The sequence below is a fragment of the Octopus bimaculoides genome, chromosome 6, assembly GCF_001194135.2.
Source record: "Octopus bimaculoides isolate UCB-OBI-ISO-001 chromosome 6, ASM119413v2, whole genome shotgun sequence".
Taxonomy (NCBI): Eukaryota; Metazoa; Mollusca; class Cephalopoda; order Octopoda; family Octopodidae; genus Octopus; species Octopus bimaculoides.
Window position 1 is genome coordinate 64128214 of NC_068986.1, and position 5833 is coordinate 64134046.

General features: G+C 36.2%; 2 protein-coding genes across 5 annotated transcripts in view; one reads left to right on the forward strand and one right to left on the reverse strand.

Moving 5' to 3' along the window:
• Positions 1-1891, reverse strand: part of LOC106867593 (RNA-splicing ligase RtcB homolog) — a 53524-nt gene extending 51633 nt beyond the window's left edge. The window contains exon 1 of the mRNA XM_014912511.2: positions 1691-1891. The gene's annotated coding sequence lies outside the window, so the exon portion shown is untranslated. The remainder of the gene's footprint in view (positions 1-1690) is intronic.
• The window catches only part of LOC106867592 (general transcription factor 3C polypeptide 1), a 33474-nt gene that overhangs the window by 2648 nt on the left and 24993 nt on the right, over positions 1-5833 (forward strand). The window lies entirely within an intron of this gene.

Consider the following 5833-nt stretch of genomic DNA (forward strand, 5'->3'; position numbering starts at 1 on the left):
TATATATATATATATATATATATATATATATATATATATATATATATAATGAGAGAGTGAGAGAAGAAAAATAGCCAAAAGCAATAACTATAAGCTTAATGATTTTGTTTTTGTTTTTCCTCAGTTTTGCCGTCGAGTTAGAGGCAAGCTTTTACCGAGGCAGTTCTGAAACTTGGTTCCGAATCACTGTTGTAGCCTATTTCACTTTCGGTTACCTGTTTATTGTTCTTGGAAAAGGAATGAACACTGTGCGGTATCATATTTTTACCCGTGTTTACGCGAGAAAGAAAAGCTTGTTTCAGTCACACTTGTTGTTATTGTATTATTACATTTGTTATTGGTTTTATGGCAAGTGCTGTGGAAATGGCGTAGGCAGTTGAGAGCTGACTCGATATTGATATATTGTCCAGTACTGTTGTACTTCAACTGTTCTTGTGTTCAAATCCTGCTGAGGTTATCTCATCGGATTCGGTAGCTATAATCAATTAGTGTCTTTTCAATCCATTACGCATCGTTCTGTAGAAAGAAATGGGCTTCCTGTCTGGTCAAAAGTCATTATTGCAATGATTGCTATCGCAGTTTCACATATCGTCAGTTGTTGCCTTTGAATTTCGTTGTTTCTAGCTTTCTTTATATTTTAATAACCTATGCATGCAAAATTACTCCCAACATATTTACAGCACACACACATTATCTTTCTATCCCCCCTCTCTCTCTCTCACTCATACCTTTCCAGATTCACTCGAAACTTATCTATCTTTTACACACCCCTAAGTATTTTCGCTCATGCATTTAGTTCAAATTCTCTCATAAGCAAATATACCTGCATCTAACTTGCAGATCATTTCTATACTTATTATGTAATATATTATTACTGAGTGCTTGTGAGAACAAGGTTAGCACACGGTTAATCGAGTCTACATCTCAGTTTCAATATTGGATAGAAGCTAGTTCACTCACTCCACGAAGTGGAGTGGTCTCTTCTCGTCTTCGCGAAAAGTGAACACTTCTCTCTCTTTTCCTGCTCGACAGTCACCAGGGATAATCAATTATCTATTGATGGATAACCTCTGATCACGAAAATGGAAAAGTCATACAGTCCTATATTTATTACAACAACAATGCATGGTCTTAATAAGTACTTATCTTTGTTTCGTCGGCAATTCTCTGTTATTGGGGCTCCTAACTGTGGTCTTTGGCAATATGTTCCATTTACCTAAAAGCATTACATTATATCTTTACCATTATATTATTCTTTCGCTCTCTTTCTCATTGTAATGTTTTGGGAGTTTTCTAAAATATGAACTCTCTGTCCAGATTTATTGTTGATCAGCATTCCAATCACAGTTCATTTACTTCTCGGGCATCTAAGGGCATTTGGATTGTGTGACGCTAATGTTTAACCCTAGGTTAGCCTAGTCGGACAGATACGATCTAAGGCGTTCCAATTGTGACCGTTACTGTCTTGCTTTTAAGTGTTATACGTCTAGGATTGCATTAACCACTGATTATTATGATTTTTTTAAAGATGGTAGGGTGTGATTTGGCTATTTGGCTGCTATTTCTTACCGAAGCTTGAAGTTCTTCCGATGATTTTCATATCTTTTTCACATACTGCAAATGAGATGAAAGAAGTAGAAGTGAAATTGTTATATCTAAGAATCAAAACTGAGTTTTGTCTTGAGCTTACCTCTTGCTCTTCGCATCTCGATTCTTCTTCGTAAGAAATATTGGTTTATAAAATACTCCTTTATTGTGAAAAATGGTAGGGCATCTGATTAAATACTTTAAAGAAGTTTTATCTTGTCAACGTTCTTAGTGTAAACCCCGGCAAGGTAAAGTTTCCATTTCATTTGTTCTTTGAGTAGCGATGAAGTACTAGTAATACACCCGGCTGAATGTAATTTCATACCACGTCTTAACAAATTGGCTATGTACAAAATCCAAAGAAATCAATATTGATGATTAGTGTTGCTGTTTTAACCCTAGGTCGAACCTAACCGACCACTTCCAGTCATAACCATCCCATCCATCTCGGAGATTGCTGAGTAGTATTAATTCAACGTATACTTCCATTTTCAAGACAATAAACAGTCACATGAGGGAGATTTGCCTGCTATTTTTAGCAGGGTCTCTGTTGTTTCGATCTAGTGAAGGCAGTTAAGAGCGTCTTATATTATTTTGTTTTGTTCACTGTTCTGAGTTCAAATCCTTCTGAGGTTAACTTCATCCTCCCCACCCTCTCTCTCAAGATCTAGCCAAAAAAAAAAAAACAGCTTTGATTTGTAAATAAGTTCTTTATCTTCACCCCCACCCCTATTCGCTTTCTTTGTGTAGTTTGTTGACAGTGCAGCGTTTTCTCACAAACTTCCAAATGGATAATTGAAGTTTTGCTTGTTGATGTTTCTACAATATGATGTACATCGGACTACATTATTCCAATGTGTCCTGCCCTTCCTTCTTTTAAATGATACGATGAAATTAAAAGTTGTTCCTGCTATTTTCTCTGACTTCGAACCACTCCGAAGAAACTCCGGAAAGCACTGAACTATTCTAGCTTCTTGGGAAAGTAATCTGATTACTGAAAGACAGACCTATCTGGTATTTTCTTGTAAATCTAAAAATGTTGACACCGGCCCGATCATAATTATTTACTTCTCGATTGGTGGTAAACGAGGCACTACTACTAAAAACTTAGCGTGGAATTTCCTTAGTAGGAATAAAGGACGGTGGGTGATACTGCTTCCGCCTATCATTAAATATTTACTTGGCGCTACAACTACTTTCATTAACAGTAATTATAGTTTTCCTCCCCTCGTTTGGAATGGACAAATTTCTTAGCACAAACCAAAAGCATTTAAAAAAAAATTTTCAAGAAGTTTAAATGAAAGGCGTGAAAATAATACGGGTTTATTTTTTTAGTGTAAAAACTAAGTTATGAAGTGGTTACTGTTCGTCTTCCGATTAACTATCTCTTGTAAATTAGTGGGGTTAAAGGTAAATACACGGTCTATTTATGTATGTGTGTAGAAAACGTTCCAGAGCTCCCTGGTATTTCAGCCAGGACCATCTACACTGTTTTCAGACATTGTGTACTTGGAGCCACGTTACCCGATGTGTCTTTTTACGTAAAATGCTCTTGTGTTGTAGGCAACACGTTTATATGTGGAAGTTTCATGCTTTTGCTATTTTTCTATCTCCTCTACGCGCGTACATGTTCAGTTTATTTTTATTGCTTTGCATTCTAATATTAGCCGGAGTATTCAGACATTTGAATCCAATTGTTTACAACTGTCAAATAGTTCTATGTATTTGTTGTGGTCCCTTTTGAATCATGTAGTTTCCACTTTTGGGACACTTAGCAGTTGTACTTAATTTTATACCTTCGTCGGTATTCGGACACCTTTTCCGGATTTAGCGTCTTTTCATTTATTTATTTATTTTTCAGGGGATGTATTGGTGAAAAATACTTCGTGATTGATAAGTAGCTAATGAAGTCTTTCTTAGGTTGTAGAAATATCACTATTCTTCTGGTAGAATAATAATTTTTCTTATATGCCTCACTCGAACTTTTGATTAAATATCTTTCCTTTTAGTTTAAGTTTTAGATTAGGTATGAAACAAGTAAATATATATATATGTGTGTGTGTATATATATATATATATATATATATATATATATAAAACAGTGGTGTGTAACAATTAAAATGATAAAATGAGAGGAAGAACTGTATTAATTGGTTGAAATGACCCTTTATTTTCATCGTTACACTGTAAGATGCAACTTCTTTGGGTTGAACAATGACTATTCACAGTACTGATATCCAGTCTGTAGGTAGTTAAATTCATCTTTTGTTGACTGCTAGAAGATTGGTGGGAAGGAGTCTACCTCTCTAGGCTGGCAAGTCGATAGAGTGAAAGTTGTATTGGCACTTGATGACAATCCATAAATGGATGCTCTTCAGCTATGCACTGAGTGAACAAAGAGGTAGAATTGGTTTAAGGTTCCATATTGGTATTTTCTATAACTAAATTAAGTTAGGCTAGACAAAAGGTTTTCTGTCTCTTATCTGCCTGAATCCTATTTAGTCTAAGAATGTTCACAATAGAACTTAATTAAGTGTGGCTGTTGACTTTCATAAATTTCTTAGTGCAAAAGCCAAGAACAATAGGAAAGGAACTTGTATAGAAATGTAGATTCTGTTTCAAATCCTGGCGTAGAATCTAAGATGCTATATGTAACATATGTGTAATACCATTTTTCCATGTTTGCTTGGGTTTGACTGAATTCATCAAAGCAGGTTTCTATGGCTGTGTACCTCACCTCTATGTCCAAGCGATTTTCCCCCATGGTGAATATATTTTCATGGAAGATTGGAAATGAATGACTCTGCTTGTATAACTTGCGACATACATTTACCACTGTTACATGGTGTTAAGATAAGGAGTCACTCCACTCCGTGGGCATGTGAATGTGTATGTGCATATATAGAGATGTGTATAAATAAATGCAGATATATGTATTTGTGTAAGTATGTATACATGTATGTATATATACATACATACATATATATATATATATATATATATATATATATATATATATATATAGGTGCAAAGTGTCTTTTACTATAGCCTTGGGCCGACCAAAACCTTGTGAGTGAATTTGGTAGACAGAAACTGAAAGAAGCTTGTCATATATATATAATATATGTGTGTATGTCTTTGTGTTTTGAACCTATCACCGCTTGACAACCAGTGTTGGTGTGTTTATGTTCCTCTAATTTAGTGGTTCAGCAAAATGTATGTGTATCTAAAGAAGTACACACAGTAAAGTGCAACAGGCAATTAAAATTCAGGCTTGGTTGTGGGTTCCACATGCCACTTCAGTATCTAGTGTAGTATGATGTGGGGCATCAAACTTGCGATAGGCTAGTGTGCAGAATGCAAACCAAATAATAATAGTTTCAAATTTTGGCATGGGGCCAGCAGTTTTTGAGGGGAGTGGAAAGATGATTACATTGACCCCAGTACTTGACTGGGACTTATTTTATCAACCCTAAAAAGATGGAAGGTAAAGTCAGCCTTCATGGAATTTGAACTCAGAACGTAATGATTGACAAACTGCCACTAGCTTAGTGGCATCTTGCCTAACTTGCTAAAGATTCTGCTAGTTTGCTGCTCAATGCTTTCCAGGACATACACATTTCACCAAAATGACAAAATCATTACATAGAAGTAGTAGAAGTACAATCATGTACCTCATCTCATCAGTGTCCAAAAACTAAATACAACAGTTGATGTTAAAGCTCCAAATATATACACTTTGCTCCCCTGTTGTACAAATAATCAACAATCTCGCATGTCACATAAAATAGTAGGGAACAGACAAAGTAGCACATCAAGGAAGTCCAAATGATGCCACACCCCTCTCAAAACCAAATATGTGTGACCAGGGAGAGGGCAAAAAACTCATAAAACCATAAAAAAAAGTAAAAGTAAAAGGGAGAAGAAGCACAGAGATTAAAAGGTCAGCTTAGGTTATAAATCAGTAGAAATACCAAGAAGATAAAAACACATACACGGATATACGCACCTATCATCATCATCGTTTAACGTCCGCTTTCCATGCTAGCATGGGTTGGACGATTTGACTGAGGACTGGTGAAACCGGATGGCAACACCAGGCTCCAGTCTGATTTGGCAGAGTTTCTACAGCTGGATGCCCTTCCTAACGCCAACCACTCAGAGAGTGTAGTGGGTGCTTTTACGTGTCACCCGCACGAAAACGGCCACGCTCGAAATGGTGTCTTTTATGTGCCACCCGCACAAG